Genomic DNA, 25,885 nt, shown 5'->3' on the forward strand with positions numbered 1-25,885 from the left:
TGGATGGAGGGACAAAAGCAGATTAATTGAGGCCATGCAAGATTATTGTGTTGCACATGTGATTGCTGACCTTAGTGCGAGGCACTGTCTCTTTTTGTGTCCCATGCTACGGCGTGGGTGGCAGAGGGACCATGGGGTGTCCTGCTTGGGGCTGCTGTCACAAGGGATATGCAGGAGTCGAGGTGCCCTGATTCAGAAAGCCATTTGTGTGATGAGCAAGTGACGACATGATTCCCGCTCCCCAGTAAGCATGAGGGTAAGAGTCCAATTATTTTGCACATAATGAGGAGGTCACTGAAAGAAGGACTGGAGTTTGGCAAGGCAAAATGGGAATGCTCTCTTGCTTCCATTTTGTACTAGGAAGCCTCATTATTTAGTTATGTGATTATGGTTGTAGTTCTGGCTCTTGAGGTTTGAAGTTATTGGAAGGATGATGCGATTGTCTTGATATATCTGGAGATCACATAAGGTAGAGTAGGAAAGAGGCTGTGACCAAATAACATAGCATTTTTTGGAAACATCCCGGGGATGATGGAGAGTAATTTATGGGCCAGAATATAGACATGTCAAAACAAAACAGAATTAAGTCTATTAGTATTAACCATTACTTATTTGAATTATTTTAAGGAAGGGAAATTTCAAGCCTGTCTTTATGCAGACTGGTGTTTATTGAATGAGGGATTCAAATAATGACATTTCTATCTAAGAAGCTTGAAGCAACTGGAAGAACTGATCTGGGGCAGAACGCTGGTGCAGTGGCAGCAACAGGTGGGATATGCACTAGTTCTGGTGAGCCAGGAGTGTTTGGGGATGACCGGTGGGTATAAAGCTGCAGCAGTAGACCTGTCAGCACGCTGGGAAGCCAAATCTGCTGCTTCAGTGGAAAATATGGTGAGGAATCATGAATGAGCCATTGTTCTGGAAATGCTTTGAAACCTCTGAATCTTCACTTAAGTTTATTTGGTTGCTTTGGCTTTGACAGAAAAGAATTTTCATCCAAATAGAGTTGTTTAGGAACACTTTTAAAATCAAGTGTTGTTCTCCCATTTTCCCTTTCTTCCAAAATGTTTTTCCATTGTTTAGGCAACAAGGTGGAAAAGAACAAGAGATGGTTGTTGCACCTTGAAACCCTCTAGGTATTCTCCAAACAGTTTAAAAAACTTTCAGAAACTTCAGTGCGATGCTTTAATAAAAAATAAGTGTGTGCATGCACAGAAGTAAAAAGTATCCTCATCTAATTTTTCTCTTTTTATTTTTGTATAAATTTACTTAACACGTAGAGAGGCAGTGTGTACCTGTTTAGTTATCACATTAATGAACCTCTAGGTTGAAAGAAGATGAACTTATAAAAATGAAGTGCTTCCTGGCATTGATTTCTCTAGACACTAACAAGACAGAATTTTAGTGAAGATGACAACAAAGTAATGTCTCTGAGGGCTAACATGCCAAATTAAAGAAAATGTAAATAAATTAACTGAGTCATCCTGTTACTTTGTAGACTAAGGAAGTTATACAAACAGTTTCTGGAGTCTTCTAGATGTTTGTAAAACTATGATGCAGTACTAAAGGTGTATGAGATACTGAAATAATTTCTTGATTTATAACAGGTTTGTATTTTGGAGTAGGAAGTTTCTGAGAAGAAATGATTCTTTATTTAATGCACAGCTGTATGGTGGAATCAGTTGCAGGAGTAGTGAAAGTCAAACCCGCTAAATGACTGGGACAAAAAGATAAGTCCAGTCTTCTTCAAATATCAAATAATTCCATAGAAGGGTTAGGATACATTAATGAAAGACATAAATTAAAGAAATTATTAGAGATGTGGATGTGGCTTTCTTGTCTCCAGAGGGAGGTAGAAGTCTATCTCTGCCATAGGGTCTTGTCTCTGCAGCCCATCCTACAAGAGATTTTAGGACAGCCTCATTACACAGCTGTCTCTCAAAGTATTTTGGAGTGTCATATTTCTGTGTCTCAGTGACTTTGGAAGTATCACAATTAATTTACAATAAAAGGGAAGTGGTTTTTTCTTCTCTGCTCTGTATCCTTCTTCACTGGTGCTTTATCTCCAGCCTGGGGTAGTACCAGCCAACTGGAACCATCCCTCATCTGACATGGCAGGAGCTTCTTTAGGTGTGGCACTCCTGCATCAGGTCGTCGGGTATTCCCTGTTGTAAGCATGGAATTATGTTTTTGCAGAACTACAGATTTCATGTGGTAGTGTGCAAATACAAGTGAAAAACTGGCCTAGTATGAGATGTAGCTGTCTGAGAGAACTTTTAGCTTTGTTATAAAATCTAAGCCTAAATTTGAAAGGAGGAATACTTGGCATGTTCATGAAAAGGAAGCGTGTGAGACTGGAGTCTGTGATACCACTGGTTTTATAGCACCACTCCAGAGCTGTGTTTCACTTCAGGAGGAGTCAACCCAATAGATAAAAATCATTATATTATATGGTTTGGTGTGGATTTTATTTTGATGAATTATGGGTATTTCTAATGCAAGTCCAGGTTGCAGTTAGGCTGGAGTATTCCTTCCTCTGATTATTACATGATTTTGCGTCTTGTAGCTTTTGCAAGTCAGTGGTTGAAAAGAATTCTGGAATATATTTTGGTTGTTTTTTTCTGTCTTGCTTTTTGTACAGTAAGCGTATAACCCATAATTTATGATCTTAGTCACCTTTGAAATTAATTTTTCAAGAATTTTTAAGAGATTGAAGGTTTTTCTCTTTGCCTATTTTATAAAAGATATGAAAAACCAGGTCACACCCGCCTTAGAAGTTTTCTGTTGGATTTTCTTTAATTGGATATTCTGATTGATTTATTTACTTTTTATTTCTTGTTTATTTAGTTATTTATATTTTTAGATTGTTTCAGGTTTTTTTTTTTTTAGTTTGGATTTCCTGTTGTAGCATCTTCAATCTGATATATGTGGTCTAAGTTTTTGAGGAGGCAGGGAGGTGACTTTTGGGACTTTTTTCCTGTTTCTATGGTGGCCTCAGATTAATACAATTTTTTTATTACTTTCTGGAAATAGAAATACAGAGAGATAATACACCTGTGGAGAAGTAATATCCGTCTGTAAGGAGGTGAGTAGGGAAAATACGTATCCTGCAGAAATAGAATATGTATTAGTTTACATTTCCTTCTGTATTTTGAGGTTTAGAAAGTGATAGGGTGAGCTGTTGTTGCAAGCTTCTGGTTAATCTGATCTTTTTAAAGTCTGTTTTCCATTGCAGTTAGGGAGTCTTGCTCCACATTCAAGTTGCTAATTCTTGACACACAGGATATTTTCCTTCTCATTAAAATGTGTTTATTTATTTTGCAGTGAGAATATCTTGCTCAAGATGCTTCTTTTGATCTTTGGTAATGTCACAGACTCAGTAAGACTGCTAGCATTAAGTAGTGTTTATCTCATTTCGCTTCTACATCCACTGTTAATTGGACCTGAGTAATATAACCCCATTGCAATAACTGTTTTAGTTTGCCAAGTCTCAATATGATGTCCAAAAAAATTCAGGTAATATTAGTGCTTGGAAATTGCTCCCTGTCTGTAATTGAAAGCCTTCTTCATGTGTTTCTGTGATTTTGTTTGCATTTATTGGGTTTTAGGCCTTTTCAGAAATATGGGGATGGGGAAAAGGTGTAGCAAGAAGTACAAAGTTTTTGCAAAAACAATTATTTTTTTTTTTTTAGCTTGAATTTGTAATATCACTTAGGTTTCTAGGGCAACAACTTCATGTAATGCAGATCAGCAGCTGAAATACTTCTCCTAGCAGCTGGAGAGTGGAGTTAGCAGGACCCACGGTCTGTTCTGCAGCTGATACTGGGAGTTTTGTGGCTGGTGGGGATTGTCCCTGAGCTGCCCTTCATAGCTGGTGTCACTCTGGGGAGCAGCAAGCAGCATTGAGTGATACCAGAGCTATCCTCAAGAGAGGTGGTAATGTAGGATGCTGCAAGTTCAGGGGAGTTAATAAAATCAGATTTCTTATACCTCTGGCTCAGGAGGAGCTTTCAGAGTAGGGAGGAGGTGACGAAGTGAGCTTTCTCCAGAAACTTGGATTGCGGAGGAATGTGAAACTTCACAGTTTTCTCCCATCTTGCTCTTGAAAGTTAACACAAGAGATAGGAGTGGGAGACAGTTTTCTGACAGGAATCCCAGATTCTTCATCCCCAGAAGCTGAGATGGTGACAAGAAGCTGGGTACTCAGCGGAGAGTTGCCTGAAAATTTTGTTGACTGAGTTAAATCCTCCAGCAAGCAGGTGTCGGGTAAATGTTTTGATTCCTTGCAGTATATATTTGCATATTTGAAGATTTCTGGTACTTATGACTCATTTTAGTTTGCCGAAATTTTAAAAAGAGCAAACTGGGATCACTGTGTAAGGGCTTTGAGATGCATGCCCTGAGCTGGGCATACTGGGAGGGTGATGTCCATACAGGTCCTAACCAGTGGCATCTTACGGATAGCTGTAGTCACCTCAGACTGTGTGAAGTGTGTTTAACCATCACTGTCTCATCATCTTCAACCCTGAACCTGTTTTCTACCAACACCTCTGCTGAGTCCCTGTTGCCCTCCCCAGCATGGGTGTGGTATTGTGACAGTGTCCTGCTTCTTGACCAGGGTTGGTGTCACAGGTCAGGCTGCAGCAGCAGGCAGCTCTGGCCCTTACAGAAGATCCTATGAAGTGCTGTAGAGCTCTGCTGGAAAGTGAGGCTTCATCTGTAGTGACATTTTGTTTATACAGGTTTGTTTTCTTCGTGCAAATATGCTGGGGGGGTTGGAGGAAGAGAAAGCTTGCTGAGAGAGTAATGCTTGATGCCTTGAAGCATTTTTTCCTTGATAAAAAAGCTTTTTCTTTAAATTTTTTGGTTTTATCACTTGTCATTTGCTGGGATCATGAAGGGTGATAATATGCTCTGTGTAACCTTCTTACATGTATTTTCGTCTGGTACATTAATAGCTTCATTAATACATGAGGAAAAGCAAGTTTCAACTTACTAGTTGCTGATCATAACACGAAAGTGATATTTTTTTTCCAAAAACGGTAATTCAAGGTTATGCATGTGCAAAAATAGCTACAACAAATACTTTCTTCAGCAGGTCTAGCTCGTTTTATTGACATACTGTTTTGTAAACTGTGGGTGACTTGCATTGTTCTCAACCAAAATAACTTGCATCAATCTACATAAGAGGGTAGTTAATTTGCATATTTTCATTGAGGAAATGATCCAGACATTTTTACTTTACAGTGCTAGACTTGAGAGAGGAAAACTGAAATAACATTTTGGGTTTGTAGTTTGTTTTTAAGTTATTCTTCATTTCTGATTGTGCTGGAGAAACCATTGTGACCTTCTTAAGTTTTAACTTGGCGTAGCATTGAATGAAAATAAAGCAATACCTGTTTCATCACTATGTGGAATATCGGCACAGCCTTAATGAGATGAGGAGAGGGCAGCTATTGCATGCCATAGCAAAGTGTAGTCCAAAACTTGCTAGGAACAAATGCAAGAGTTAACTTTTTTGTTTCTCTATGAGAAGCTGAAGCTAGCAGAGGAGACTATGAGAGACAGGGAATCTGATGAATTTTTTCAGGGTGTGCCTGGCAGCTTTCCACATGCCACAGGTGAATAAAAATGAAAATACTGTCTTTGGATAGGCAAAGGCTGGCTCTTGTTTGTATGAGGCAGCAAAAGGTTTCAGAGCTGTCTGAACTTCTCTAGTCCATTGATGACGTGTGGTTAAAACCACTGGTTTCTGAATCTGATGATATGCAGAAAACAGAGTGGCTATCGCTTTGTGTAGATTGACAGCAAGTGGCTTTTGGGGGAGTGTGGACTTGTCTTTGAAGGTTTACCTCTCCTCCTCTGCACCCTGACTATTCTGTCTGCTTGATTATTAATAGCTTCTTTCTTTTTTTTTTTTTTTTTTTTCTTTTTACCACCATTGGGTGATGGAACAATGAGCCAGGAAGCTCACAGGCTATTCAGGCAAATCCAGTTTACCTGTCGTGATCTTAAGAAGAAATTCTTACACTATTAAATCTGAGATGAGGTAATGCAAGAGAGTCTTCATTTTACATTACACATTCGCTGTTACAGTGCCTGATCTGTTACCAACATTGTCACTGTGACCTCAGTTCCTCACTTTTAAGCACCACCTGAGGGGATAGATAGCATTGGAGGTGAGAAAGCTTCTCCTTACAGCAGAACACCAGTAAGATTTGCCTGATATCAACTAAGGATATCTTTGGGGGAAAAAAAAAAAAGCTAAAATACCCCTTATGTTTCTTGCTGTTTCTATTCCTTAAACCTTATTCCTGATAGGTTTTTTGAGAAATTGCCCATGAACAGAGAGCATTTAAACTGATAATTTTGGCATTTCTAGTGGCTTTCTAATGGTCAGTGTTGCATCACTGGTGCCAATTTTTTATACTTCTGTGAGAGAGATGGCTGCTGTTATTAAACTATTGCTGCTGCAGAGATGAAAACTAGGATCAGATTTTCTGGGTTTGAGTTCTGCTACTGAGATGAGGCGCTCAGCAGTACTGCTTGTGCTGACCAAGCATAAGCAGCTTCTTCCGTGACCATTTCTGGGAAGCAGCAGGTTGGCCCAGCTCACTGGAAACATCTCTAACTTCAGAATATGTTCTGCCTCCTGTTTGCTTGTCTCACTCCTCCTGTGCCCACACAGAAAACCCCTGCTTGCATGCCAGTGGTGTTTTCAAGCTGGCTGTGCTGGTGGTGGCTCAGTGCCCATGTTCTGCTTTCACTCAAGCTGGTAACCCTCCCACTTTTCATGGAGTACCAGTAAGCTCTTCAGAGCTTTCCTGCATTTTTCTCTGGATATGTGAAAGAGCAAATGAATTTCCTAGTTTGCTGGCAAAGAATTGGAGAAGTGTTTGACCAGCAGTGAAAAAGTCCTTGTTACTATTCACTCAGGGACATGAAACGCAAAGGAAACTACAAAAGATTAGATAGACATGAGGTCATTTTGAATGTTGGCAACTTGGCAGGACCAGGTTAGTCCCAGGTGCTCCTACCTGTGGTGTCTCTGCTAGGGAGTGTCAAGCTGATGGGAGAAATGCACTTGAGCTTTCAGTAACTTGAAAAAATTGAAATTAGACTTTTCTGTAACAGTACAGATGTGTTCTGCTTTCCTTCCTTTTCATAAAACTAGAAGTATCAGGGTACTGAAATTCAGATGCAATTTTTGACTCAAGCCCATTTTATCAGCCTGCTTATTTTGAATCAAATGGTGCAAGGGGCTTGAACTTGGGTTGTCCTCATACCAGGTCAGTACATTTGTCATTGTTCTGTGCTTAATTGATGTGATCTGCAAGCAAAAGAGAATTAGTGAGCTAATCTAGTGAAAGCCTGTTCTCAGAGCTTCAGTTTTTAATCTCTTCCTGGAAGACAAGTGATGGGTGCGGTAGATGGTGCCAAATACAGGGACCCAAACAGTACTCCCACACTGGCAGAGAGCACGTTATCCCATCCTTGCTCTTTGTAATGACTTTATGCATTATGAAAATTCATGAGGATTTTATTTTCCTTTGGGTTAAGGAATTATCTGATCAGCTGTCTGTCATTCTGAGAGTGTCTGGATGCTGACAGTGTCTGGATGCAGTCTGTATTCCTCTTCCATCTCGACTCCTTTTAAAAGCTTCTGACTGGTATCCATTGTGCTGGCAGTGTTCATGGGCTCTCTTTGGAGGGCACGCAAATGACTGAGGCCCAAAGCCAACTGGTGCAATGCTCAATGAGCACTGCAATGCTTAAATAGGCATGAAGGCTGGAGTTGTGTTGCCTAAACAGAGATATCTGCTGCCATGTTAGGAGCTTCAGGGTAGTACATCGTTGTTGGTTCAAAAGGGCATGGATCTCTAAGCTTCCAAGATGCCTCTCGGGTGCCACGGTGCCCCAGTGACTGGGCAGATAAACCCTTGTAGGCTTCTGTTAATTAAGTGATAACATGCTCTGCAAGGGGGATAAGCAGTGTGATGCTTCACAAATTTTTATACTTCCCTGATAAAACAGTAATTTATTTGATTGATTTTGCTAGTTCAGTATATGGTAGAATCATAGAATGGCTTGGGTTGGGAGGGACATTGAAATACCATCTAGTTCAAACCTGCCCCCACTGTGGGCAGGGACACCTTCCACGGGACCAGGGTGGTCAGAGCCCCATCCAGCCTGGCCTTGAACACTTCTAGAACTTGTCTGAGCAATCTATCCAATATTAGCAGTATCCATTTTTAAGAAAGTTGGAATATTGTTGTTTTTTTTAGAAGAAAGTGCAGGAAAGATAAGTGAAATATTACAATGTATTAAAACAAATTTATTGGGATAAATTTCATTGGGATGTGCTTGTATCTTCTTTTCAGTAGTGTACTATCACAGCAGGACCAGAGGGTTGGCATTACACTGGCATTAGGCATGCATTGACAGGTTTCACTATTTTAATTTGCTTCACTGTCATGTCTTGCAAACTTATCTCCCCTCTCATGCTATCTGGTGCATTTAATAACTGGATATTCTTAAAGTAAATCTCAGGAAAGGGAAGGTGGAAAAATAGATAAAAGGAGCTCAAAAACTAAATGAAAGAAACATCCAGCTTTCCCTAGAGTTCAGATTTTTTTTGTTGGTTTTTTCTTTCCACTGTTTGAAAACTGTTTAAAAAACCTGTCTACCTTAATCGGGCACTGTAGTAGGTATTTTGCATCAGGCCTCAAGAGAACCCATTTCTAAACAGGCAGAATTTTCAAATAAATACAAATACTGATTTGGATTCTCTAACTGTTAAGATTCCCAAAATGAGTGAAGCTAAGTCTAATTTTTTTTTTCTGTTTTCCTTAACTGCACAAAACTCCCGCAGCTCACAGGATATGCATGTTTTCACCTTTCTGATTGGGAATGTGTGTTCTTCCAAATGCCATTTTAAAAATATTTCCAAGCTAGACTATGGGTCTTTCCTGAGATCTGTACTTCCCCCCCACCCCCCCATTTTATAAATACCTTTACAGACAAAAAGTACTGTAGCATTTAAAACCAGTTTCAAAGTTAATGGCTGAGCATGATGATCTTAGAAGTCTTTTCCAACCTAAATGATTTTCTGCTTTTATTCTTTTGGGGGATTTAGCTATTGATGGGATTCCATGTGGTATGTAGGGTTTTTGAGAAGTAAAGCAGTAGTTGTCACTGCCATGGAAAAGGAGGAGAAGCAGGAGAACCTCAAATGGTGACTCCCAGTTGCAGGGTGGAGCAAATTCCTGACCAGTTTGTTACTACAACAGTATTCCTGGGATGTCTCATGCAGATGGGGATGTTATTGCCATTCCTAGTCCTCAGAGAGGAATTGTGCTTCCCTTGAATTCTCCTTGGCTTCAGTCATTCATCTGATCCTGAAGGGCTGTTGTGACAAGTTCCTCATGTGCAAGGGCAACATGAAGCTGGCTGAGTTTCAGCAAACGGTGGTGCTGAGTGGTGCTTGTGTTGTGTATATAAAGTTGCAGAACGCTTTCAGGACGAGTAGTCCATGGCAAAGCTGTTTTAATGAGCTGGAATGCCAATTGTAGCATATCCTACCCAATCTGGCAGTGTTCTACTGAGCTGAAATGCCTTCTTTGTTCTTAAAATAGCCCCCACTGATTCAGATTTTAATTGCAGATATTACAGCTGTCAAAGGAAAGGAGAGGTGACCAGATGATTTTGTTGATAGTATAAATGGAAACTGGGGATATGTTGAGTTCCAGCCTTTAGATCTTCCTTCATTTAAGATATGCCTGGGTGCTGCAGTGATTACATGGGACAGAGGCTCTCTCTAATGATAAGATGAACCTGAAATGCACTGTGCCTCATTATATCCACCATACTGACTAAACTAGTCTGACAAGCAAACATGTAGGGCTATGAGGATTTCAGCACTAGTAATGCTAACAAAGAGGCTTAGATATTAAATATCTTGGTTAAAGCCTGAATTTTGAGAAATGCAGATGGAATTTGCAAATATGCTGAGAGACTGTGATTCAGGAATTAATTTAAAACATAACAATAATTAAGGAGGTGAGTAAAATAAAAGGATTTTAAATTTTGGGCACCAGACTACATGTTTGCATTGCCTATTAGACAGCACTGGTTAGGGGGTAAGAACTCTCCTGAGTAAGTGAACTGAATCTTTTCAGCACAGATATATATCCAGAGCGATTTTCAACTGAGCAGGCTGCCACGTTGCTGTTTTCATTCATTACAAATCAAGTTCTCTTTAGTTTTGCAAGTTAATGGATCACCTTATAGAAAAAAGATGCATGGTAGGTTGTCTTTGGTTTGTATTTCTACATTTCAGGTACTGAGGATGGATTTTTAGCTGGATGGAAAGGTGCCTGGCAGGTTCCTCAAATGGCAGGAAAACATCATGAGTGTAGGATGAGACCATCCACCTTAGGTGATAATAGACATGGGAAGGAGGGAGGAAAATAGCAAAAAATGTCCAGACTGAGTCTGCAGTTCAGTGCAGTGCTGACTACACAAACTGGCACTGTGATTCTGTCTTTGAGCTTTTCGCTGTTCTGTACAGGAGTAGGAAGTCATCTCTCAGAGGGCAGAGCAAACTTCTGACAGGCTTGGGAGATTTCTGCAGGGAATCTGAGAGAAGGGTGGATGGATGGTAGCACACCTCAGCAGTCTTTCAGGGTTCACCATTGTCCCAGTGTTGCTGTTACGTGAGGATTTCTATTACATCTCTTATGCTTAATCACAATTAATCACAATTAGCTACACATTCACACAATGAAAGATCAAATGAGGAGCCGATACTTGCTGCACCTAGCAGATCTGGTCCTTACAGGTATACAGAACTTTCTTACCCATTCCTGTTGTGAAAGGTAGTATCATTCATGGCTGTTGAAAGTTTAATTATGCCTTTGCAGCATTTTGATGGGCCTGAAGGGATTTTGGTGAAACTTAACAACAACAACAACAAAAGCAAGGTACAAGATGGAGAATGTGATTTTGTTTGTGTTTAGCTTGAAGTACTGAAGATGGAGGGGCAGATTGTTGTTTCAGGAGAGCTAAAACCTTTTTCTTTTACTCTGGTGCATATTACTTGGTAAACACAGTAATAAAATAATTTTTTTTTTCTTTCTCTGTATGTGTGACAGGGACATTCTGCTCCAAATATACTGGCCTGTTGTGCATCACTACATTAATTACATAACTAAAGAAATTGTTGGTAATGGACACTACACTGAGTGAGGAGAGAGGCGTATGAGTCCTCTGGGTGCCCTGTGCTGCCTCTCCTGGCGTCATGATACTTAACTCCCACTTCATTTTATTCCTTTGCACTTGGTTGGCGTGAAAGGAGAAACAAGATCTTTCTTCTCTAAAATATTGACTGTCTTAATAAAAGTTTTCAAAAGTGAAAAGCAGAATTGTTTTAAGGTTGCAAGAGCCGTTTGAACTGCCTTGCAGCCTCACCCAGGAGTGGAGAACAGCAAAAGGTGCTGGTAATATGCTGGTAGCATATTACTGGCAATAATAATCGTGATCTATCCTGTTTTAGTGAAGTTTGAAGAATGAATGTCTATGCTTTGTGGCTGTCTTGTGTTTTGACAGCTTTTATTTTATTTTTACTGGCTTCACAGTAAGTTTTGAAACATTGCAGCAGGGCCTTATCCTGACCATTGATTCAGGGAAATCTTTCAGTTGAGGTATCAGAGGTTCCACTTCTCTGAAGACCTTTACAAACCCAGCATTTTATTAACAGTGAGTAGCAGACATTGTTCCATATCCTTCTGATTGCTATGTGTGTTCCACTCACCTTTGCTGGATGGAAAGTGGGAGGAACATCTCAGCATCTCATATTGTTTACACCATTTATGAGCAAATTATTTAAAAGCTAAAGCTTTGGAGGAGATAATGTGAATAAAAATTGGGAGCTCAAGGAAATTGCACCTGATAACCAAACCCTGGAATTTTGAAAGCCAGAAAGTAGATGTTGTTTTTCAGACAACCCAAAAGCCCCACAACCCTACATCCCACTCTCAGATGGAATTGAAAGTAGTAATGAAAGACGTATTTGTTCATGATCTGTTTGTACCAGCATAGGGAGAATATTACTCAGACTAGGTGGTACTAGCAGCCCTGAAGAAAATAAGGCACACATAAACTTTTCTTTTCACAGTGAGTGCAATTAATGATTAGGAAGAACTCATCCAAAAATGTGATGCATGGCTGTCAGATGCTTTCACGTCTGGATGCCTCTTTGAGAGGTTGTGTAGCTCAGTTCAAAATGGTACACTGGATCCAGGAGCCATTTGGCCTGAACTGAGCAGTCAAGCAGTGGGCTCTTGAGCTTAGATTCTGTAAGGCGCTCAAATCACTTGTGTATGTGTGTGTATTTTCAACATAGTCATTTTAAGGTGTTTTGTTTTTTTTTTTTTTGTAGTTCTAAAATGGGAATTGTCTCATCCTGAGGAGGTGGTAAGTATAAATGAATATTGTGGTTTTACTTTGAAGTATTTTTTAATACCTGCTTGTCCCTGGTGTGCTCAGTGGTACTTGCTTTTCTCCTTGACCACCAGTTGGACTTCTGGTGGTATCCCTTGCATTAGTGTGCTGGATAAACACTTGAGGTGCACTCTGAGGAAAAAGCATTTTGCATCCAGGTGTTTATTTAATTCAAAGTGAGGCTGATTGATTAATTAAAGATTAATCAGATAATTACACTAATAGCATAGTGTTCTTTTTAAGAAAAGGATTGTGGAATACCAAGTTAGTATTGCACAACACGTCCCTATGCGGGAAAGGGAGGAGGAGTTCTTCAGGGACTCTGCTACCCTCAGTAGGTATCAAACTATCAACATATTAAAATAGCTTTCAGTGCGTGTGGACCAGGATAGTTAGGCGCAATGTTTGGTGGGAATTAATGACTGTTTCTTATTCTGTAGTCATAGGAGGTAAAAGAAAGCATCTAAAGATCAATCTATTCTTGTAAAACTGGGAGGAGACTTCCTTTCTTATTCTCCTTTAATTTAATATTATATGGAGGTGCTGGATGAGGCTTGCCTTGGAGTTAATATAATAGACTCCCATTTGTATTGGATTTAAATATGTATAGACTTGAAATTTTCCCCTGGGCTACAAGGCTAAGTGGTGAATGATAATGCAGGAAAACACTATCATAAGCCCTCAGGAAAGGTTGCCTGACCAGCTCATCCTTCCAAAAGATGGACAAGATTTGGGAACGGAAAACGGCCAGGTCTTCCTGAGCCTGAGTTCAGACCTGCCCAGACAGAGGAGAGGCATTTTTGCTATGCAGAAACTGTTGTAGCAGGAACATGTCTGTGCAGATGGGCTGAGCTCACCCTCTTCAGCCAGTGGACTTGATCTGGTCTGGAGAATGTGTCACTGGAATGGCAGTGGCCTGTGCATGCCCCAAAACGCCATGCTCAGAGGTGATGTGGGTATAGTGGGGGCAAGGGAGCTCCAGTTGCAGGACCAGCTTCCTGATGCCTGGAGGAGGCTCAGCTCTCAGCTGTGAGCTCTTATATGGTGCAGATGCTGCACAGATGGGTTGGAGATTCTAATGTGAGTGCTCAGCCCACTCAGCCAAGTTTGTGTCCTTGAAGTTAGGCTCAAATCCATATTTGGGCACCCATTAGGTTGTTTTAACACTGTGCTAAGCAGCAGTGTTCACTGCTTCTCTACGATGTCAACATCTTCTAGTTCTTCACTGCTCTTAGGGTAAAGAATTTCTTTCCAACCCAACCTGACACAACCCAAATCTCTCCTCTTTTAGGGGGAACTCAACAGTTCTCCCTTGTCTGATCACTCTCTATCCATGTAAAAAATTACTTCCTCTTTTTTTATAAGCCCCCTTTATGTACTGGAAGTGTGCAAGGAGGTTTCACCAGAGGCCTCTCTTTTTGAGGCTGAACAATCCCAACTCTCTAAGCCTTTCTTCATAGCAGACACACTCCATACCTCTGATCATTTCTGTGACCATCCTCTGCACTCACTCCAACAGATCCACATCCTTGTTCTGGTCAAATCCCAGAGCTGGATAAAGTACTTCAAGTGTGGTCTCGCGACGGCAGAATAGAAGGGGAGAATTGTCTTGTCAGCCTTCTGGTCGTGCTTCTTTTGATGCGAGCCAGGATACAGTTGGCTTCTGGGCTGGTTGTGGCATTAATGGAATGGCACTGTCATTTCCATACCAGACAGGAGGGAGGCAGCAATGGTCTCAGCACTGTAAAGGTCTTCAAAGGCAGAGAGGGTGTGCAAGAAACTTCAGAGCAGTGACTTAGGGATAGTCTTCCAGGCAGTTCCTGAGGGGAAAGAGGGAGAAGCAGGGCTTCTGGGAAGGTGTGTGGGTTGCTGCCGTGCTGCCCTGGAGAGCTGTACCTCAGCCTCTTCAGCAGCTGGAGCCTGGCACGGCGGAGGCTCCCTGGTAGAAGACATGGATGCCAGGGCAGTGGCTGCTGTGTCAGTGTTAGTCACGCAGCGTGTGGCTCCCTCTTGTCATCGTTGTGGAGCTGAAATTCAGTGGCAGTTTCACAATGGCACAGCTCCCCATGCGAGGGAGGGAAAGTAGGTCACAGACTGCCCTGCTGGCGTTTGTTTGTGCGGCTGTAGAGCCGTGCTGAGAGCTGAAGGCACTGAAGATCCAGCAGCCAGAATTTGTTGTGTTTCTCACCCCTTTCCTTTGTCTCTGACGCTGGCATGGGAATTGACTGGGGAAGAGATGCTGAAAGGTTTGACTTGCCTGCTATCATTACTTCTGTTTCAGTAGACCCCAAAGGTTTTTGGTATGACTGGGCACCAAGCATTGTGCAGGTTGGTCAGATTGCCCATGTGCCAGAGAGGAAATGCTTCAGGTGGATGAGCTACAGCACAGATAAAGTACAAGGGGCATTTAAAGTTCTGGCTGCTGAAGTGTGTGCTTAATATCTATGTGCCTGAATTGAAGAAAGTGCTTCAGGATACCAATATAAGGCCTTCCAGCCCCAGAGGCAGTGACAGCATAGCAGTGCCTGCATTTCAGCAGTGATAGTGTATATTGAGTGGATGCTCCCTGCGCTTCATTTTAAAGCTCTGGTAAGCCAGTGATCTGAGGGTCAGGAGAGAAGCAAATAAAGTGAGGACCCAATGCTGTATAACTGAAAGTTGAATAGCTCAAAGTTTTAACATAGCCAGAGTGTTGCAAAGACTGGGTTAATGCACTTGTTGTACAGATAACCAGAGAACTGTCTGGCAAACCCTTGGATGCACAGCTGGAACTGAGATCTGCATTCGTATATCAGCAGAGTGGAGGATCTCCAGCCCCACTGACCTTGGTCCATGATGTGGAAGGGTTTGGGGCTGGTGCCCCTGGACACTGCTCCACCTGTTCAGCTGTAGAAGTGGACAGACTGCTTTTCCTTGTCCTAGCTGGAGCAGATGGGGTCTCCAAAGTGGCACAAAAGGGAGAACAGATCAAGTTCTCCTCTGAGCACTGGTCTCCCAGTATTTTCTTGGAGAAGTTGGAATTTTTGGTGTAATACAAAACAGGACCAGGGAGCAATTCAAGTACCTCTGCTATGTTTATTCAGTATTTTTTATTTTTTTCATTTGGCTCAAATATGGAAACTGCTTAAGAAATAAAAAGAAATCCCCTTTACTGGCTTCCTGTGAGGTATGTCACTGGGTGTTCTGAGGACTGTCCATCACTTAGTAAAAAGGTAATTTAAAACATTGTGCCTCTTTTTGACCACCACAACTCTAAGCTGTTGCTTAGCTACCCCTTGGCAATGACCTTTTCCAACAGAAATGATGTTGTGAGCCTCCAGGCTGAAAAGGAAAGAGCACAGAGCACCCAAAGTCATTATCCTGAACTCAGTGTTTTCTGTTCCTGCCAGGAGCTCCTGCATTTTATGCATGATGTCATAGAATCACAAAATAATGGAATCATTAAGATTAGTAAAGACCTCTAAGATCATTGGCTCCAACTATTGACCCATGTCCACCACTAAACCATGTCCGTAAGCACCAGTTACACAATGTTAAATCCCTACAGGAATGGTGACTCCACTACAGTTGCCCTAGACAGTCTGTTCCACTCTTTCAGTGGAAAAATTTTTCCTATCTAACCATCCAGGAACTTGAGGCCTTTTTCTCATCTATCACTTGCTACCTCAAAGAAAAGATTGACCCTCACCTTTCTAGAGTATCTGTTCAGGTGGTTGTAACAGATCATTTGACAAAACCATCAGAAATTTTGAGTGACAGTGGGATTCTATCTTAAATGTAAGCTGTGAATTCTTTAGTTTCTGAGCTGTCACTGCCTTCCAGTTGGTTCCTCTGTGGAATTTTGGTGCCATCAAGGTAGAAGCATTGCCTTTCGGCAGGGAGTCAAAGCTGAGTATGCCAGCCTTCCCTGGCGTTTGGGTCAGAGCAGCAAACAAACTACATGTGGCAAGCAGTATGGCACTCCTTCAGCATGGCCCAGGCATTGCTTGGTTTGGTGATTCTTGTGTCCAGAAGAAGTCTCAGAGGCTCTTCCCTGCGAGCCAGTGCTCTTCAGTGTTAGGGTCACTGGCTTCACAAACTATCTCCATGACTTGGAGGGAGCTCTGTGAGATTTTGCAGAGAGAAAGGCAGTCTGTGACAGGGTTGTTTTTGGTTTTGTGTTTGGTTTTTTTTTGTTTTTTTTTTTTTTCCATTTTCAACTTCTCATGTTCTAAAAGATAGACCTGAATTGTAAGTATTGTTTTTATCAGTCTGGCAGGTCATTTTTAGGGAGAAGGAGGAAGTTAGTCCATACTGCATCACATCCATTTCATTGAAATTATAAGTACTGATGCACTAAAAACTCAAAGTCTGACTTACTTTGGTTTGCTTAACTTTGAGTAACGCGTCTGAGGTAGATTCAGCCCATAATCTGCACTTGTCCCTTGTTCTGTTAGATTGTGTTCTGAGCAGGGCAATCTTCTATTTCTTTTTCTGGGAGAAAAGGAGTGGTTTTGCTTTCAGTGGAATTTCACTCTCATTCCCAGTGAAAGCCAGTTCAGCTGTGCAGGTATGTATGGACACAAAAGGACCAGCAGTTACAGACCCAGACAAACAACCTGTGCAGCAGAGAAGGCAGATGATCCTAACGTTGCAGATTTGGTATCTGAACATAGGCTCCCATTATCTAAATATGGAACAGGACAGCTTCATTTTGAAGTCCAATGTCAGAAATCTTCAGCTTGTGTCAAAACCAGTGAGGGTTGAAGACAGAGGCTGTATCCCAGCTTTCTGTGAGCTGTCAAAAGTAGAATTTCGTAATATGGATGCCATAGCCTGCACTACATTTTTTGGATGGGTTTGTAGAATGTAATGGCCTCCTATTTTGAGATTATAAAGTACAATGGATTGCAGTGAAGGTATGGAGGAATTGATTTTCCATACGTTTTAAAATAGAGTTATGAGTTAATAAACGGTTTGTTCATTAAACATCATCCCTAAGTAAACCCAAAATAAAAATAGTCTTCCTCACTGTTCATGGTGGTCCTTATTTCACTTATTTGACAGATTTGCTGGGTCCAAGGAGTAGCAACCTTGCTGCTTTAGATTAACTGTAATGATCTAGCAAAAACAAATAAACAGAAAATATATGTGGTCATCAAAATTATGCTAATAGCAGCTTGAGTGATGAAACCTAAGAAATGCATTGGAATTCGTTATGTTTTGTGCCACTGTGAAATATGTGAAAAAACATCAGTGAAGAGTTTACCTAGTTCATGTTTTGTGAGTGGGTACAAAGCAGTTTGGCTAGTGGGAGGAAAGCAGTCTTATTATCTTAGGGGAGTCCAGAAGTAGTTTATTACAGGAAGCAGTGGTTTAGAAATGGAAGAGTCAAGGGAAGAGAAAAATTATATTACTTTTTAAATCCTCAAACTTTGATCCTGTACTTTTTCACTACAGTATTATCCTAGAAAATCAAAAGGTGGGATCTCTAGAAGTTTTTGTGAAGGATCATATTTTTGAAGAAAGGTAGAATTGAAAAAGATGAAGAAAAATAAGTACATTAAAAAGTTCTCACTTGTTAAGTTGCTTTGCAAATGGTTTTAGAAGAGAGCAATGAGATTCAAGTTCAGACTAGCTTCAAGCTGCTTAGGTACTGCAGTGTTTGATTTCTCATCTGCTGCAGGACAGATGCCCACGACACAGAATGAGTCAGGGCTTTAGCTGGAAAAGAGTATGTAAGATCTTGGTCCTGTGAAATGAAGAAAAAAGTTTAAAACTCTATATGTTGAATGGTTGCCTGATCACTTTCATTTATGAGTGATGACTAACACCATTGTGTTAGAGAACAGCATTTCAGACTGTTGCAGGCTGCTGAAGGCTTCCTTCTCGCTGTATGCCAAACCAGAGGGAAGGACACTGATCAGAAGCATGGCTAATAGTCCTGGCCAAAGTGCCCTGTCCCTCCACAGGACCTGACAGCCCTATCTCTGCTTGGCACTTGATGAAGAGCTTCCTGCTGCCTGGGGGTGCAATCTCATGTCTCCCTGCAGATCTGGGGTGCAGATGTCCTTTTGGGTTGCACTGAAATTTGTGTCTTGGGCACTGTTACTTGGGGTGTGAGTCACTCCATGCTCAGGGGAAGGGGATGTGCCCCCAGGCTGGAGGAGTTCCCAGTTAAAGAGGAGTACAAGTCTCTGCAAGTGAGCTCGGTGAAGGGTGAAGGAGGATGCAGGAGAAGGGCGTGCAGGGTTGGCAGGTGTGTGTGTTGCAGTTTTGAAGTGCAGGTGAACTCTCAGGCTTTCAGAGGGTAGATCAAGGTGGTGACTGGTAGTGCGTTACTTTCCCAGCTGTAACTTGCTCTGAGTACTGGCCTCAGTAAATACATATCCCTCTCTCTGAGCTGGCAGGGAGCGACCTGCCCTTTAATCTCACTGTAGCAAAATACACAAGAGAAGTTAGAAACACACTCTTAATTTCCCACCTCACATTCTTGTGCAGATATGGGTTTAATTATGTCGGGCTTTTTTTGAAAACATTTAGCTGCCCCGGAGTGACCCAGGGATTAACTTTTCTAACCTGAATCAATACTAACTATATGGAAAGTACTACTGTCCTGCTGAGCTGTGTCAGCTGTCCAGCAAGCTGGGCTTCATCTGGCTGAACATCAGAATTCATGAGATGGCAGCATAGCATGAGCCAGGCACATCAGCATCCCCTCTCTCCCTTGTGGAGAAAGTTGGTACCCACAAGTGTTTTGTTCATCCTTTTGAGGCATCTTTTTTGAGTGGGGTGCACTGCCTTGCTTAGATGCTGGTTACTTTTCCCTGATGAGGGATGGGAGCGTTCCCCAGGACAAGCCTTAATATGGGTTAGTTTTAATTGAGAGTAGTTAATCTCTGATTAAAAATTGTTCAGTTCCTTTGTGTTGGTTTGAACATACTTCATAGAATCTTTTGGGTCTGAAGGGACCTGAAAGGTCATCTAGTTCCAGTCCCCCACTGTGGGCAGGGACACCTTCCACTAGACCAGGTTTTTCAGGGCGTCATCCAGCCTGGTCTCAAATATTCCAAGGATGGGGTATCCACATCTCTGCTGGGCATCTTCTTGCAGTGCCTCACCACACACGCAGTAAAGGATTTCCTTGTAATGTGTAATATAAATCTACTCTTTATTTAAATGGTTTTGAATGGAGAATGAATAGGTGAATAGTTTTTTATACAGTTCTGGGATGAGCACATGCCTGAAAGTTTTGCTTCTTTATTGGATGACCTCATTTGTATGAGTGCAGCAGTCCCCAGAATACACTGCAGTGTAGAAACACCTCAGCTTGCTTTAAATGGGGTGTTGAGAACCAACTGCTGTTGAGCAATGGCAGCGGCATGGAGCTCAGCACAAGTTCATTTTCCCTGCTGCTTGTGTGCACCAAACGTCTTGGAAAATAGTGTAGACATACTTGTAGCACTTATGGAAGAAGAGTTTCATACATAAAATTGCTCTGACTAGCTGTCTTTGGGAGTGGTGGTGATTCTCCCCATGAATGTTTACACCTGGTATGTGCTTGGGCATGGAAGAGTTCATTTCAGAAATTAGGATTAATTGGTTGAATGTCTTAAGTTTATATAAACACTATATTCAGTGTGTTCAACAATTTCAGTTATTTTCTGTTATATCCTCTTTTTCAGTCCATTTGTTTAGTTTCCCTAAGGGTTTAGTCTAATACCCATTTCTGAAATATAAATATTAGTTTCCCTTTTAGGCTGTCCTAAATAAGAGGCCTGATTTCATATGAAAGGTTTGTTATAAAGATAGGTAGGATGGAAAACCATTCTCTTCATGGTGCACACTGCATTGCTTTAGGATAACTTGAACTTCTGCAGTTCAAGAAACAAGAATTTATTTATATTGATTTAATGAAAAGCTTAGGGGGTTACATTTGCATATTTATGGTAGTTAGCATTTTAGTTATTTGTATTGGCAATTGCTTCACTTCCAGTATTAATAAGGTAGGTGCTTTTGTATAAATAAAAAATGAAAAAAAGAAGAAAAAAAAAGTAGAGATTAGTGCCACAGGTTAATTTTTGTATAAAGGTAATGACTTCCAGCCACCACAGTAACACTCAATATTCCCGTAGTGATACCTTGAGTCAAGAAAGAAATTAACTTCTGTATATTAAGTTAGCAGTGGCAAACAAAATTGAAGATGAAAAGAAAATGAAGGGGCAAGGAAAAAGGCTCAGTTCCTCAACAGTGCCACAAGGAACACTCAACTCTAAATTCAACATTTGGTTATTTCCTTTAATGCCCAACAGAAGTGAAAAATGCTATGGTAGCACTGGGCCATATGCAAATCCCTCTTAAACTTGAGGGACTTGAATTAGGCCTATCTTGTATTAGGTTTTGTTTGTTTGTTTTGGTGGGGTTTTTTTTTGTTTTTCTTTAGGGTTTTTTGGCTTTTTTTTATTTTTTCCAGAAACAGACAGGCAAGATAGGCCTGCTGAAGGGGTGTGTTACAAAACATCTGGTTCTTCCCTGCGTATGAAGATTTGCCTTATTTAATGCATCCTTTTGTTTTAATGGAGTTTCACTGGGTGATGTAGATTAAAGCTACTCCTGTGTGGAACTACCTGAAGTCTTTTGCATTAATGCAGTGTCAAGTGCTCACTTAGGAGGAAAGTCTGCAGGTGTTTCATTTTGCACCTGTGTCCCTGTGGTGTGTTTGTGTAGCCAGAAGAAGCCAAAAGAAGATGAGGATTGGATATGTTATCCCAGCAATGCCTTGGAGCTTTCCTTCCATGGAGCTAGAGTGGACTTGAGGAAGCTGTCTGATCTCCAGTAATGTAATGACTGTTTTCCCTTCTTTGGAAACAGAGCAGCTCTGTTAGGACATAGGAAGGAAGCCAAAAAGTCAAATTGGCTGAGAACAAATAATGAAATTAGCTAGTGCTGCTTCCCTGACAGAACTAATAAATGGGGCAGAAAATACAACAAAAACCACAAATGAAGATGTGGTTGTCTATGCTTTTTTAAGACACTGTGTGTGGAATATATTGTGTGTGGAATATATATATATATATATACATTTCTATTACACACATTTCTATTTCTCTCTATAAAAAAATGTATTTTATTTTTTTTAATCTTGACAGTGTCATTTAAAAACAATCATGTGCTTTTGGAGTTTCTGGTTCTTGCCATTGCAAATTCTTTTCCTAAATTGTAAGAGACCTGCAAAAATTTAAGGAGCTTTGCATTACTCTTTAAATGGGCAAAATCTTGGCAAGAATTAATTTCTCTTGTAATGCAGTTATTTCTATTTTGGTCATGTTCAAAAACCGCTCTGACCAGGAATACTGAATTAGAGCTGGCTGTGGGTGTTAATCTCCACAGATAGCTTGGATTGTGTTGAAGAAAGGAAAGAAGGCTTAAGGGTGGAAGGTCCTGTCTGTGTTTGTGTTTCCTGGAGAGGAGCTGTCCTTGGCCCAGCTGGCTGAAGAGGATCTAGCATGACGAGTTAAGCAAGGTGCTTGTCCTTGGCAGGAGCATCTTGCTAAACAAAAACCTGTTGCCTCTTGTGTACTGTGGCTTAGCAAAACAAAACAGAACGGCCCAGGGGAGTGGATGCTTCTCACACAGCTAACCACCAAGCATGCAAGTCCTGCTGTATAATGTGAGGCAGCCAAAAACTGGTGGCTGCCATTGCCCATGCAGGGACTGAGGGCAGAAGGTGCAAGAGAAAGCAGATGTTGCATGCACTTGTGTTTCTTCAGGTCAAAACTTAAAAATCTGTTGCTGCTGAGCACGTGGTGTACTTCATGTGAATTGTGCTACTATATGCTTGGCCCTTGGGACCGATTGCTATGTAAATGCAAATTATTTAATTAACATTATTGTTTCCGTTTGCCATAATATGATTTTTATGAGCATTTCTAGATTAAAGTTCACTTTAGAAACATAGCAATTGCTTCCAAATTGCTTGGCTGTGCACTGCATTTTAAACCTCCTTAATGCAGTAACGAATCCTTATCATTCCTTAATCATCAGATGAGCAGCCAAAAGAAAAAATATAACCAAGATGGGTAAATATAACACTTCAGAAAGCATAACAAAAGCCCTGTTTGTTTTAACATGGCAGAACCAGTAATTCATGACTGGTAACCGGACAAAAAAATTCAGGAAGGAAACTTGTGTCTTCTGGGAGCTGCTTGTGTGAACATACAGGTTATTGCTTGCTGCTTTTTTGTTCATTTCTATGGGTTGGAGGATAGCTCACAGATCAGTTGAAACACTTTTGGAAAAGGAATGTATTGTTCTGGACTGTGGTTTGTCTTGTAAAGTTGTTCATGGTGGAAAATTTCCGTGCAATCCCTTTTGTTATAAATGTGAAAAAGGAGAAGTGTTGGACAATGTCACCTTGCTTTGCCCTGTGACAGAGTTTTCCCGAAGTTTGCAGCTTTTACAAAAGTTGTTACTTAAGTTCCTGCAGTCTTAAGACTAAGCCAATTATGTGCCATTGCATGGAATTCCAAACATAGATATGTTTCCATAGCCAAATTTTTCTATCCTTTTTTTTCGGTGGAATTTTAGTCTGCATTGATTTAGCAAGGGCTTGGTAAATTACTGTCTTCTACTGTTTTGTGTTTGGGGCTTGTTTATTTTAGGTGCTTTTTTTTCCAAATGGTAGCAGAACACAAGCTTCTCAGGTGTCTCACATTGAAGGTGCAAAGCAGGCAAAAGTACTCAGCACTTTCCAGTGAATGTAAAGAAATTAATGTACAGAGGAAAATTCAGTAAGCCATGGGCTTTTGATTTGAAAAGGGGAAAAAAGTGTCCTGTTACCCCCAGCCAGGTTTTGTACTGCTGTGTCTGAGCAGATGGTGTTTTAGCTGCTAACACTTCCCTGCATATCTCCAATGGTACTACAGCTGTTAGGAGCTGGAACTTCACTCCTTGGTTTGGGTCTCTCTCCATCTGCCTGTGGCACTTTGAGCACTTGTATGGGGCTCATGAGCATCGCTGGCTATGCTGCTGTGCTCAGTGTAAACACATGGAGGAAAAAATAAGTGTATAATTTGTTCCTTCTGCATAATCTAAGGTTTCACTGGTCACAGCAGCAGATCTGAATTTGCCAATCAGAAATGGTGCAGCGTATCTTTAGTCTTTATTTGCATCTACAAATTTGGCGTCTTTTTTGCTCTTCCATCAGTTGAGATATGCAGTAGTTTATGTTCCTGATTAATGGTTTACCTATGTGCCTCCAAATGTCAACAAAAATCTACATTGGAGAAGTTTACTAAGCACTTCTGAGTGTTGGTGAGGAAATCTACATACATTTCAGCGTCTTGTACAGGGCGTGTTGCTGACCTGTGACTTCTTTCTGTTTTTGGAGAAGGAGAGTGGGATGCTTTCAAGACCCAGCCTCAGTACAGTAAACAGAATAGATAGGGTTTGAAGTGATTGACTTTTTTTATTTTCAGTCTCTCTTCATCCTGCTTGGGGAAGGGGAGAGTGAAGCACTTGATTAGGCACAGGTTAGACAGGTGGGTGGGGGGCAGTGTGGTGCTGCAGCCCTTCCCTTGTCCCAGCACCGTACCTGCAGCAGCCCTAGGTCACTGCCTATCAGCTGAATATTTCAGTTTTGAGCTGGCTGAATTAGAAGGTTCCTGTTAAGCTGGGCTGAGATCAGGGGTTGAGTTTTCTTGCAGCTGCAATACCCTTTGGTATATTGAGAGAGACAGAATAAGGAAACAAGAGTCAGTGTATTTTTAAATGGACTGGAAGTACAGAGGTGAGTCCTTGCTCCTCTGCCTGCACTGGGCAATGACCTGAAGTCAAACCTCTGTGCAGAGGAGTGTTTAATCTGTGCCTACAGGCACAAGGGGGGAAAAAATTGCCGCTCTCTTTCCTCCTTCCCCACCTCCTCAGAGAAATTTCATTCACAGCCAAGAGGTCCAGTTGGTTGATTTATGGTGTGAGGGGTATTTTTACATTTTTTTTTCTTCTCTCAGCTTTGCTTTTAAAAAGCCAGCTGAGTTCAGTTCTCCCAAGGCAGGAGGAACATTTTCTGTTAGTTTGATTGATCTGTGAATAACTCTGATGTTCCAAGGCATAATGTTAATAGAGTTTGTGGCATAAAGTCATATGAAGAAAATCTAAAAATAAAGAGCAGCTTAATTAACATCCACAGCCTAAAAAGAGCACTGCTTGTGGAGCGGCCAGAGACTGGCAATATTTCGAGAGGGGTTTTCTAAAAGGGGGAGCTAGAAATCACTGTGTCTGGAAATGGGACTAAATTGTCTTCAGAGTAGTTTATTTAATTGAAAACAAACTGGAATTTTTCTTCCTGGGAAAGTGCCAGTCAGCTGCGGAGCCCATGCTATGTTGCTGGCAGTGCCTGGGCTTGGCAAGGGACAGCTGGGAGGGGAGGGCAGGAGCTCCAGACCTGCTCATCGCCTCTGGAGGGCCCCAGGGGCACTCGCAGACAAAGTAACCTGATCATTTGAATGGTTTAAGACTCTTACTGATTCCTGCTGGATTTTTCTCGTGGTGTTTCTGGTCATGCTCCAATGCCTGACAGCCTTTTCAGTGAATAAATTTATTCCTAATATCTGATCTAAACCCTCCCTGATGCAACTTGAGACCAGTTTATCTTGTCCTATCACTTGTTCCTTGGAGAAAAAAAGACTGATCTCCATCTGTCTGTAACCTTCTTCTAGGTAGTTGTAGACACAACTAGAGTGGTGGATCTTGGTCAGAAAGAAACTCTGTCATCTTTGTGAGCAAGATCAAGACCTGGTAGCTGAAGTTGTGTCTCTTTCTCACTCCCCTGTCTCCAGAATCCAGAGAAGTGCCAGGGGAAGTCTCAGCCATAGGTCGAGCAGGTCACAGCCACAGCCTGCCCTACAGCCTTAAGAGACCTGTCACCTGATGTGCTCTCCTGGGAGACAAGGAATGTGTACTACATTGAATCCATGCAGAATAGTGGTGTTTTCAATTTTTAATACACTGCTGCAGTAGTATTATGATAGCAAATGCCCTCTTTTTATTTCCTTTCCAAAGGAGCCCCATTCTCCAAGTTAGCTGTGTATAAAATGAAATCTGGAGTATCCCCAACAAGGTTGTGATTTCATGTTAATGACACCATCTGGGTAGGACAGCTTGGTCCTTGGTGGCCATTTCAAGTCTGATTGGGAAAGCACTGGATCAAGCTTGCTATCATGGGACTGCAGTTCTGATCAACAAAAGATGTGTGGAGCAGAAGAATGTTTGAGATCCTTTTCCTAAAGGAAAGATGAAGTTTTGTTCTCACTGGCCTTGTCATCAGAGACTCTCTGGTATGTCAGCTGGAACAGAGGATGGATTCCCACTGAGCACTAGATGTTTGACTGCTCTTGTACCAAAATGA

General features: G+C 41.3%; 1 protein-coding gene across 11 annotated transcripts in view; it reads left to right on the forward strand.

The window, feature by feature from the left end:
* The window catches only part of FAT3 (FAT atypical cadherin 3), a 396,171-nt gene that overhangs the window by 13,688 nt on the left and 356,598 nt on the right, over positions 1 to 25,885 (forward strand). For 9 of the 11 annotated variants that reach the window (XM_021544996.3, XM_085574877.1, XM_085574896.1 and 6 more), the window contains exon 2: positions 12,440 to 12,474. The exons of the other annotated variants lie outside the window; for them this stretch is intronic. The gene's annotated coding sequence lies outside the window, so the exon portion shown is untranslated. The remainder of the gene's footprint in view (positions 1 to 12,439; positions 12,475 to 25,885) is intronic. 11 annotated transcript variants of the gene reach the window in all.

Source organism: Lonchura striata, chromosome 1 (genome assembly GCF_050655825.1).
Source record: "Lonchura striata isolate lonStrDom1 chromosome 1, ASM5065582v1, whole genome shotgun sequence".
Taxonomy (NCBI): Eukaryota; Metazoa; Chordata; class Aves; order Passeriformes; family Estrildidae; genus Lonchura; species Lonchura striata.